The sequence below is a fragment of the Pygoscelis adeliae genome, unplaced genomic scaffold, assembly GCF_000699105.1.
Source record: "Pygoscelis adeliae isolate BGI_AS28 unplaced genomic scaffold, ASM69910v1 Scaffold27, whole genome shotgun sequence".
Lineage (NCBI taxonomy): Eukaryota > Metazoa > Chordata > Aves > Sphenisciformes > Spheniscidae > Pygoscelis > Pygoscelis adeliae.
In genome coordinates, this window is record NW_008825410.1 from 5,856,964 (window position 1) to 5,869,441 (window position 12,478).

At 41.7% G+C, this 12,478-nt stretch overlaps 1 protein-coding gene across 1 annotated transcript in view; it reads right to left on the minus strand.

Moving 5' to 3' along the window:
• The window catches only part of TRDMT1 (tRNA aspartic acid methyltransferase 1), a 43,354-nt gene that overhangs the window by 30,089 nt on the left and 787 nt on the right, over nt 1-12,478 (minus strand). The gene's annotated exons all lie outside the window — the stretch shown is intronic.

Below are 12,478 nucleotides of genomic sequence, written 5' to 3' on the forward strand. Positions count from 1 at the left end.
CCGAGCGCCGCCCGCCCGTTCCGCCGTTCTTTCGTTCCTACCTACCTGCCCGCCCTCCTCCGTCCTCCTCAGGGCCGGCGGCTCCCTGGAGCAGCGGCTTAATTTGGCATTGCTAATTGCTCGTTAAACCCCAAAGTGGGCTTAGGCCCGAGAGATGAATCCACCTCCTGCTTTAGCCGGTCCTGCTGTCCCTGACGTGGCTGTGGGGCTCATGCTGGCCAGCAGCTCTACCATCTGTGCCCTCCTGGGACTGATGGATCAGGGAAGGGCCCGCTCCCCACCATGAATCCTTTTGGGGTCAATGTCTCCTCCCGGCCAACGGCTCCTCACAGGGGCAGCAATGAAATCCCCAACCCCGTTGCCCTTCCTCAGGCCTTACGCCACCACAGGGTGTCCAGCACCCACTGGAGGTGGAGGCCAAGCCCAGCTGTTAGTGTCAGGGCAGCAGGGAAGGGCAGGCTGGAGACTGAAATGAATTTGGGTGGCTTGTGCCCAGCCAGGTCACGGAGAAGGGGGACGCAGGGCAGCAAAAGGGGCTTATCCCTATGCGGGGGGGGTGGGGGGGGTGCTGGCCTGCTGGGCAGCTGTTGCGAATGGCGCTCGACAGTTTTATGGGCCTAAGCGTTTTGTGATTTCAGTGTGCAGCGATGTTTTTGAGAAGTCGTTTCAAAGCCTTCACCACTGGTGGAACAGGAAGGAAGGAAATAACTGATGAAACTGTTCTAATTTGCCCCAACAGTGCAAAATTGCTTTTGCTAAATTGGAAAGGAAGAGGCAACTCAAAGACATTGTTGCCCATGAAAAGTAGTTTGTTTTTAAAACAAATGTTAGACGGATGCATTTACATATATATATAACAACCAGAGTAAATATCTTGCACACTATTATGTCTGTTACCCACCACATACAAGTAGACACTCACCTATGCCACAGTTTGCAGATTTAGATTGTAAAGATGAAACATTAAAAAGAAAAACCCCAACCCAAAACCAACCTTGAACATGTTTCTCTAATAATTTCTTGAGTTGATCATTTTTTTGTGCAGCTCCTTAGAAAGCTGTCAGAAATAAGGTGGATTTGAGGAATATTTATTCTTCCTTGGAAACTGCCTCATACAGCCTGTCATAGTAGCTCCTACCTCATGCATTTCAGTGGAGGAAGGATTTTTAGCTGAAACTGGAGGGCAAAAAAGAGAGAAATCTGCTGCCTTTCAATGCACTTCGCCAGAATATAGGACGCATCAGCTGCGGAAAACAGTGGAATTAGAAACAAAATTTCAAAGTAAGAATATTGGTCCTTGCCAACTTTTTCAAAACAATTCTGTCATTCACCTGTGGATCTTCATCTTCAGGGTCTGGGGCTGCTGCTTTATTTGTCAGCCATGGAAGTAGGCAGGTGACTAAAACAAGAAGACCAAGGTCTACTTCTAGAATTTCTGAAAGGAAGTGCAGCAGCCGAGGTACCAGAGGAGAGCAGTGCGCATTGCAACCAGCGGTGAGGCAGGTTGCCTGCACGGATGGCTAACGGAGAACTGAGAAAGGTGGGTGAATCACACGGCATAACAAAAATGGGAATGTGCTGGCTGGAGAAAACAGTCATGGGACAAAGACGGTGAAGGCTCTGAAGATGAGAGTTCAAGATGATGAAGGTGGCCACAAAGAGCAAGGTTGTTATCAGCTAAGAAGATACACTTCAGTAGAACTCCTTCAAAATACAGATGCAAGGTGAAGGTAAAGAAAAAGGCAGCTTTTAGACTACTGAAATTAGTAAAGCTGATGAATGAGTTTGAGCTCCTTGTATTACTATTTCAGCAACCTATACATCACAGCAGTGCTAGATACTGTGATGAGTGGGAGCTGTAGGCAGCTGGGAGCAGTTCATTTATTTGGAGCTGCCCAGTACCTGGAGCAATTAAAGCTATAGAGGAGCAGTATTCCCTTATATCAGACAGGGAGATATAGCTGAGCCCTGTTTTTCCCTCTCCTTCTCCTGACTCCAAGGTATTCTTGCCATTCACACATGGGAAAGGTGGAATCTGGTGGAGAAAGCAGCAGAGATGTCTTTTCTATACTGGTGGCAGTATAATATTCTCTGCTTAGGGAAAGTCCTCCACCTACCTCCTCCACCAGGCATCCTCCGTGTAGTAAACCAGAGAATCTGATAAACACACCTCCGCTCTGGCAACAAAGAAATTCATAAACTAGGTTGGGATTTTATTGGCTTCTTCTTGCAAAGAATGGGAAACACCAGAATTTCCCTAGTGCTCATTTTTAAACAACTGCCAGTAGTCAGTTTTATAATCCTGTATAACTCTGTCTGCCCTAACCTGGTTCTCATTATTAATTGACAGCTGCGAAAAGGACCAAAATGAAAACAGGGAATCTGGAAACAGTTACTCTTAGTGCTCTTCCCTTTATAAATGTAAAGTCAGCATAATAATAATCATAGGTTTTGGATCAGATCTTACATAATACTACTTAAGGTATGCTGCTTATTTCAGAGATTGGGGCAATGGCCGAGATCCATGGCCACTCATACCTTTCTTCTTACAAAAAAAGCTGAATGATTCCACAGAGAGGATGAGCCCTGCAAAAGCGATCGTTCATACTTCACTCAGAAAATCTTACTAACACATGCTGCCACTGCCATGGGGCAGGCTAAACAGTTGCTCACTCTCGATTTTGTGACCCCAAAGCAGCCACATGTCTGCAAAATTTTGCAACTGGATCTCTCTGACTTACTGAAATTTGGATATTGTGACAGCTCCTTCTTTCTCCACTCCATGCTATATGCGAATATATTATGCGCTATATCCTATGGATAGGATTCCTGTAAACCTCAATGAACATTTCATTTGATTAACAGAGGAGATTAGTAACAGAATTGGAAGTCCAATGTCCACCTCTGAACTCTTAACATTTTTTAGGACACAGGTACGGGCTGTTTCATATATCAGTTATGGCTCAACAATATAGCTGGCTTTAAGTAACGATAGGCTTTTCTAAAAATATGTTAGTTTATTCTAAATAAGCACATCTATAGAACTACGATAATGCATTAATGAAGTGGCTATTTTCTTGACTCTAATGTAGTTATAGTAAAATATATTTTAAGCAAACTGATCATTTAATGACATTTTCAAAGCTGTTGACATAAGCATGTGATACCAGCATTTTCATTGAGACAGCTTTTGAAAACTCCTGCCTCCTAGCAACTAGCAGCATTTCCTCAATGTAGAAGTTTCCAAAGTTTGCCCACATCTCTGATGAGTGGTATGATACAGGTAATCATGCTAGATCTGAAACTGTTGCCCTGGTAACCAATAAACACATCCAGTGAAACAGCTGCATGTGGTAAGAGGAACACGCAAATGAAACCACTGCAATATTTTCTTTCCTTACAAAGCTTTAGAATTGTTAAAAATGTTACAATTATCAATGCTGCCAAACAACATCACAGAAACATGCAAAAACCACTGCCTTAAGATTCTGCATTGTACTTGGCAACTGAACGGTAAAATTACAAACTATGACTGGACCGTGTACTCTTGTCCTGGAAGTGAGAAGAAAAGATTTTCACTGTTGTGTTTCTATAATTCGCACCAGCAACAAAGGCACACAACAAACACACACAAAATATTTTATAGACATCTCAAGCCTTCTGCAGTTACACGCAGCTCTTCTCCCTGCACTCCCATCTGCAGCAGAGCAGAGACTAACAGGCCAGCAAGGCCTCTGCCTGCACCCGGCTGTGAGCAGAAGGTTGCCAGTCTGCAGCACACGTCACAGGACTTTACTGATGCCACAATACTGCAGCAGTATGAATTGCTTCAAGTTTCCTTTGAATGTAACCCCTCAACGTAAGGCTACGTAATGGAAGCTAGTAGACCTGTAGCTGTGACGTGTTTGTGAGCATTTGCTCTGTATTCAAAAAATGGAGAGCGACCAAGAAAAATCTCTGTCTGCTGATACACCAAATGTTTAAAAGTGCATTCACAGCGATCAGCCAAAACTTCAGTACAGGCAAATGTTAATGTTGATGGCTGAACAACCAACAATGCTTCTTATGTCTGAATGTCTAGTATAACCTACTAAATACCTAAATGAGGATCAGAAGAGTATACAGACATCTCAGCTGTCTAGAAGGGAAGCTTATGTTCTGGGTCAGAAATCACTGTGGCTAGGAAAGAATGTGAGGCATGTCATACCCTTGCAATGCAATCACTGAATTGAAAAAAATACTGTCTAGGATAAATTAGTTTCCACAACCGTTGGTCCAGTAGGTTACCAATAAAACTGAAAACCTTTTGCAGTTTATCAAAATTGATCTGTACTGGATGTAATGTTTCAGGAGGGAATTTATCAGACTTGTTTTCTGCTGAAGTGATGCTCAGTAAAGGTAACTCTTGGCCACAGACACGGCGTTTCTGGGAAGCCTGCTGGGCCATGCCAGTATGGCTAATGAAGCCTACGATTTTCATTTATAATGCCACGCATCTGCAAGGCTAGAAATGAAACCCACATCAAACCAGGTTTGTTAGTCTCTCCCAACACGTTTCTAAGAACTCTATAGAGGGGAAATTTATGTAGCTGAAATTATTTGGAAGAGTCATCAGACACAAACATCTTTAACCTTTCTCTTTCCAAATCTATTAATCTCTCCATTCGGGGATTTTCTTTTCAGGTTCTAAAGCTATGCATATACTCTGTATGGAATAAGGAATAAAAAGACATTGCTTCTCTAATTAAATCTTCAACTTTTCTGGTTTAAATAAATTTAAATCTAAATAAATCCGTCCTGATTGTTATGTTTGGCCTGCAGTGGTCACCCCGGCTGGGGGAGAGGCATATGTTTACATAATGTTATTGACTTTCTTGTTGTACTTACACATTCCAGTGCTTGACAAAAAAATAAAGGAAAAAAAAAGGCTAGTAACCAAAAAAAAAAAAGATAAAAAACCTTCGCTGAACTGAACAAAACAGACTCTGAGCTCTCTAAGGCCCGCTGCAGTCAGCCAAAAGATTGCTGCTGCAATGAATGTGTTTCGAATCAGACCCTTGAAGGGTCACAGGAAACGGGTGACAGCAGGCACGGAGCCAGGCGTTCTTAAAGGGGGGATCAGTTCAAGCCGCTCCGGCAGGATGAGGTAATGGCGTGGGAGATCCCAGCTCGCTTGCAGGGGCAGGAGGAAACGGCACGGTGCCTGCTGCTCTCTCAGGGGGAGGGGGGATGAGGGAAAGGAGAAAACAAGAGTGCAGATGGCGAGCCTGGATGTGCCTCTTACCTTTTTGCTTGCGGCAGGAGTTTTCATCTCCAGCATCCCCACACGATGTTCATAGTACATAGGGTGCAGAGTGACAAACTGAGAAAGACTTGTAGCTGTGTGTTGGTGTTGATCAATTCCTATGCTCACAAGGCCATCTAGTATCACCTAAAGCTTTTGTATACCACAGACTTGTCTTTTTAGGAGTTCAGCCCCTGCTCAAACTTTGTTTTTTCATACAGGCCCATGTGATGAGTTTAATCTTTGACTAAGGAACAGGAAATGAGATCTCTTACGCTGGTCACCGTGGTGGTAGGATTTCAGTAGTAGGGTGTTTCCTCCAGAGAGAAAGAAAATCTTTAATGCAGCCACAGCAGAGCTGTAACTGTGGATTTGCTGAGCTGTCTGAAATTAGATAAACCACAATTGCACGCAGTAAGTACCGTAAAATCTGCCCAAGAAGCTAAGCACTTGATGCCTAGGTAGCACGGAGGTGTCTTCCACCCTGGCTATGTTGCTGGCACTTTGCAAATGAGTTACTTTAAAGCTAATTTAAAGCTCTTGGATATCATTTATGAACTGCAGTTACAGAAGTGATTGCACTGTAAATATTCTCTTTCTCACTTCGGATGTGTCTACAAATGTCTGTCAAACATACCAATATACTAAAGCTTAGCGGCTAGGACATAGCTCTTTTCTTCCAGAAAGTCTTGAAAAACTCTTCGAAAACAGCCTATAGAGCAGCACAGGTTTGAAGAAGTCATGAGATTTTGTAAGGATAAACTGAAATGAAGGATAAATTGAAAAGTTATTCTGAAAAAAATCCCAGCTAAAATATAAAAGTGTCATTTTTGGCTGCTAGGTCTTTTGGGGTCCCTTCCCCCAATTAAGTATTGCCTCAACTAAGAACAAAAAGTTTTGGGTTTTCCTAAAGATGCAACAAACTTTTTTTAGAAAAAGGCTATGAATTTAAAATGTTATTTTTGCTGAGACCGTCTGGAGAGAGAAGCCCCAATAAGCCTAACATAAATGGGTCAAGAAAGTATAAAATATTTCTTCCTGAATAAGAGAAAGCTTCTTGCACAAGACATATGCCAGTATGGACTGGCAGTGTCAATATTCAGCTGTAGGGAGTTGGGCTGATTTAAGACTCCAGCAAACATGTTTCACATAATTCATAAGAGAAATACAATGGGAAATTGTTGGAATTGTCTATTGGGTACCCTGTATGTCAGATGAAGTCCCTGAGGATGACTTCATTGCAGTAACAGTGCCAACTCAGATGCAGCACTCATCTGCTATGGTATAAGACACAGTTATTTAAAAACTAACAGAATTAAACTCAATTAATTAACCTACACTGTGCATAATTCCCATTGTCATTACCAGTCCAGGCATCATGTATACTGTAGTACAATAGTATTATGTCCTTAATCTGCAGGATACATCTCAAGATTCCTCTTCATACCACCGAAGTTCATTATTTTCAGAATACAACTGCAGGACAGTGGCGTTATTACCATATTCAGGGTAAACCATTCCTCAGTCTTTGAAAGATCCTGACATCTGGCCTGCATGTTGTTTCATCCTGGTGTGCTTCGGACTTACATGGTAGGCTTGGTAACTTCCATGTCATGGAGTTTATGGGAAAGGCCTGATCCATGTCAAATAAAGAGCCACAAACATTGGCAAAAGTCTACGAGTCAGCAAAACTAAAGCATCTGCAAAGCTCCTAAATAGTTGCTAGGTCCTGTCATCCTGTTCCTCCTGTCATCCCACACAAGTTATCTCCCACCCAATGACCATATGCAAGACCAAATTCACAAGAAAAATTTCAGGTAGATAGTGAATGTGTCTTTGTAATGGGAAGCAGGACACCTTTCCACCTGAAAAAATATGGACTCTCCACTCTGCCAGATATTTGCTCTCTTCCTTCTCCAGCCATATGCACCATCTGCTCTACACATATTTAATAAATTTTCCACTTCATTCCCTGTAGCCCACAATATTTTATGCATACCATCAGCTTAAATCTGGATCATCTTCCCTCCTCAATCTCAACTGGACAGAGTATATTTCTGCTTGAAAATTAGCCTTAGAGCTGGTGTGTAAAAAAGGCTCGTCTTCTTAGAAGCTCAGTCTTAGCTCTGGGGTGTGTGCACCACCGCCTCTTCCCTTTGTAAGGAGCCAACTAATCCCCGAATGGCTAACACAATGTACATTCAGTTTATGAGTCTCACTGGAACCACGGATTTGGCACAAGAACTTGGACTGAGGAATCCACTAAAAACTTGGCCCTCGAGGAGCTAGTACTGTTCTGCTTGTCCTGGGCATCTCAAAGGAAGAATGGAACAATCGCTGCATGCAATTAATGATTCCATTGCTGTGTCCTGCCTCTTCCTCAGAAAGAACATCATCATTTCCTGGTATATCATGGCAAGAAAACATTATGCTATTTATGCTTTGTGTAAGTGATGGAACTGGGGGGGAGAGAAGAATGAATTCACTCCTCAGATTTAATTGTTTTTTGGCTAGAGGAGCTCTTTAAGCAGTTTGCTTTGAAAAAGCTTGGCCAAAAAGAAGTAGTAAATGTCTAACTGACAGGGTTCATTAATGGCATACTAAAATCACTTCTTTTAACTTTTTCCAAAAGAGAGAATGGATGGATGGATGACTCATCTTTGAAAAGGTTTGCAATCTCAAAATTTAAAACAGCGATCCCAGACAGATTAATATTTATGGCTTCCCATTGTAATGTGACAAATGAACGTTCATCCACGCTGTTGACTTCTACCTGTGCCAACAGCTTACTGCAGGGATAGCAACTGAGCACTGTTCTTGATAGCAAGGTCAAGATAGTGAAGTCATCAATGTGGCAAAGGACAGAAAGAAGCCCTGCACATTATACAACATTTTACAAAGAGTCTACTGAAAGCTTAAACTGACTTTACGTTAAAATCCTTTATCTGATATTTAAGTTAAAAGGTCTTTATGAAGTGCCTATCATGATCCTTGAATAGTTCCTTGGAAAGGAATACCTGTATCGTCATCAAAATGCACTTTAAAATTGTTTGCATTGATACTGAAAGAAAATAAGATATTCCAGAGAAATCATCTTCATGCAAATATTGGAAATGGTCATTTATTCCATTTGTGAGACCTACTCAACATAAAATGCACAGTTAAAATCAAGTCTACATGAACAAGTTCCAACATTAAGTATCAATGTGAGAAGTCAACAGTGCTGAAAGAATGTCTCCCCATTCTTTCCTCAGTTCATTTGTGATGAGCCAGGCAAGGTTTGCACCATAGGAAAATACTTAGTAGATGTTAGCACCACCAAATCAAAGAATTTGAGGCTAGAAGACGGTAAGCACAGGATGGGGCTGACAGAGTGGACCGCCAGCGAAATACTGCTTTTCTTGTCAGTAATCCGTAGCTCCTCTAGTTTTACGTGAGTCCTCAAGAGTGAACCGTGAAGTAAGAATAACAATAATCTCAGTCTTTCCTGTATTTTCTCCCAGATGTCTTAATGTTTCTTCAAGCTCTTGATGCATAAAGTGAAATTCATTTTTTTTCTCCTCAAGCCTTTGTCTTCTGTGCTCCTGTACGATACCTGTATAAGGATTCAACATATGTCCAAGTATTCATTGAATTACTTTTTTTTTTAAATTTAGGAATAGTCCCTTTCAGCTAAAAACCACTTTATGTCCTACATCTTGTCTTGCCTGCAGTTTCCCTTGCTACTCTGTAGTTTAACCAGAGTGCAGCATTCATCATCACATTCCTTACTTTTCCACTCAATGTGATTCCAGTATTTACATTTTTCTGCTACTGAATTTGGTACCTCTTCCTCCCTCTCAAAAATCCAAAGACATGGCCCCTGATCATACCATGTTCATTTACTCTGATGTCTTCCTCAGTCTACCGCTTCTGTCACCCTTTTCATTGCCATCATTTCTCCACTGTGTGCTATGTTTTCTTCTGTACATGCATCTACATGGCCACCCAAATACTCATCTTATTCCTACCCCAATAAATCTCTTCTAAAAAACCCAGTTTCTCTAAGTAAAAATGATTTTTTAAGCCTAAAAAAGTTAATTGGGTCAAATTAACAGTATCACCACTCATACAAATTTTAAATCCTCATGCATGTCTCCTGTTCTTTTGCCCTCTGAGTGAGTTTTGTCTGACTTGTCTTTGGCAAAATACAAACTTCATGAAACAAGGAGAGCAGATAGCTAAAATTTCAAATTATCTATTTTTGGGCACCCATATCAGGACTGAGGGACTTGGTGTATTCTGGAAATTAGTTCTGCTTAAAGAGTTTTGGGTTGAGCATCGAGCCTCAAACCATGCCAAACCTCTTGTCAGTTTGGAAAACCTTGTCCTTTATGTCCCAGTCATTGCTAAACCTACTGCTGGCATTCAGCAGTCAGTGCTATTGCTATCAAGTGAAGTGAGACAGATGGCGTATGCAGGTTGTCATCCTTTTTCTTGTTTCAGGGATGGATTAAATAAATTGCTATACCAATGATAGAGCTGAAAAACTTCTCTTTCTCTTCTCTGTGTTGCTAGAACTGTGCGTGGTGTTTGAGACAACCATGGGGCTGTACTGGCTTTGAAAATGAGTACCTGATTTGGTACAGAAACGTCCTATTTTGATACAGAAAATGTCCTATTCTGGCAATTAGAAACCATAGTAGAGGGGAACTTTATGCACGGCAATAATAATTTTTGGAAATGTAAGTCATGCAACTGGGTGGCATGAGTCATGTTCAAAACACTTCCCTAGTGATGAAACCCCTGCCAGTTTCATATAGTACGTTTTACATTAAAATATAATATTGCAGAGAGACTTGGTTAGTTTTGAGTATAGAACCTAGTCATTTCCTTGAAAAAATCAGCAGCTAGTCACACCAGTTTGATACGCTTTGCAACACTGGCAGTGACTGTAGGCAACATCATTTTAAAAATAAATTTCATATAGGAATTTGCCAATTTCTTTCTTAAGACCATAATTAGTCAAGGACGTTACTCACAAGGGGAGACTTCACTGCCTGGACATTTACGTGTTCTGCAGCCCAGTGGTGTTCAAAAACCCCGATCAGCTTCTCCCAGGCAGCGTGCAGGGAGACGTATTCTCTGGGTTCAGAAAAATCAGCTCTTCCCTGGATGCACCGGCCTTTCATGGGGGCTCCTCGTTACACTTAGCTCCCAGCTAAAGGGAGGGACCGGCCCCAGCTGAAATTTACAGACAGAACCGGTTTTTTGGAAACAGGAACTTTTATGTTTTCAAAACCATAGCAGGCTTAGTCTTTTCAGACCATGGCTGAAGGAGGAAGTGCTCTTTCAGACTAAAAGTTACAGCACTCACTCAAGCGAGAGGCCACAGCACTTGCTGTGGCCGAGCATTATGGAGAGTCCCTATTCAGTTTGCTGTAGGACGTTAAAAGTCTTTCATACCCTCCTGTTAAAGCAGGTCCCTTTTGCCTGGAGTTTGTTCAATATTCATGGAGCAGGGGAAGTGTGAAGGAATGCCTCAACGGCCCCACGCATGCCAGGGCTTAAGGTTGCTGTATGGTACTAAAACCAAAAGTGATTGTATTTGCATAGCAGGATGTTTTTCCTGGGTATTTAATATTTATGAGTCATTTTATATCTCCTGGAAGCAGAAACTTTACTAAAAGTGCACAAATCTGATTAATGAAAATATTCACATCTGTTTAGTCAAGGTCTACAATAATTGGAAAGCACATTCAATATTTGGACCAAATTTCTCTAGTTTCTCACTGTTTAAATAAAATGGCCAACCAAAAAAATGTGAATGCCATTCTTTTCAGTGATGTTTTCAGACCGACGGATATTTGTACAAGAAAGTCAGGGAAATTCTGACTGTTTCATTTTTAGCATAACAGATTTTCAGTATAAAGCCATTCAGGCATCTGTACCCTCTCCCTATGCACACCCATTTTCCCTGTTAATGAAAGTTACACAACAATCCAATATTTTTTGCTACACTTCTAGGGCTAGATTCCATATTTCATTCTTGGCAGTGAACCAATACATCAGTTCTCTGGCAAAAAGCCAAAAAAATGCCAAAATAAATTTTGCAGTGTGAACTGAAAGGCTCACGATAAAAATGCCTATTTCTTTTTTTAAGAGTGCCATTGGCTGACCTCTGGTCTACCTCTGTAGAGGTAAGTGACATCGCAAGCTGACCAGGCAGCTGCCTGACTGCGTACTGGAATTGCAAATGAAGGCATCGCAATAAACACCACAGATGACAACTAATAGTTTATGAATAATCCCCAACGTGGTGTTTAGTGATGGTATTAGTTGTCTATCCTTCATGTAAGAAGTGGCCAAGATCCCGACCAGCCACGGTCTCTGAAAGTCCCACAGCAGCTTCCTTAAAATTAGGCTGATTATTGTGGTTTCATTTCAATTCAAAGAAGTACACTCTCCACGATTTTTATGGCTACACTGAGATAGAGTCTTTCCTGACAAGTACTGTGGAGATCTTTTCGCATTTCAAGAGACCAGTTCTTGTTCCCCTTTGGGGTTTGGGATGCAAATGTGCGTTAAATTTATTACAGCCTTGCAAGAAACTTAGAGCTTCCTCCATTTATGCATCTGTGCAAGTGCCAACCAGCAAAAGGCACTTAAAGGTTTATTGTACTCCCGACAACTGACAATATCTGAACATTTCTAGGAAAATTTCATAGTGAGAAACGGCAATGAGGCAGGTGGCCAAGAGTACATATGGCAGCGGTGACATAAACATATGGAAATTACACTTGAAACGTGGTGGAGGGGGTTATATTTATTTACTAAAACAAACATCTCCTTGGATTTTAGGGGCAAAGCAGCTTCTGAATGAAGGATGACTGTTGCATGTGCGTGCCATTAAAGCTTTTGTGAAGTATAAGTTGTGCTCTGTTAGGAAAAACAGATTGGGCACAGCACACCTTTAAAAAACCAACAATCTGCTAAAACTATCAGTACTCCTGAGTAAAGCATCTTTAATCTGTGAGGCTGTTGGTTATGTGCTGGTTTACTTTTTTGCCTGCTCATAGAAGGAGCGTGTACTTTTGTGCCAGGACTCACAAAGGCTTCCAGCTCAAACTTGATGGCTTAAATAAAGAGCTCTCAGAGGGCCAGACAGCACAACAGCGTCCAGGCTGGGCTGCGGGTACCCTTAGCCTCAGGAAT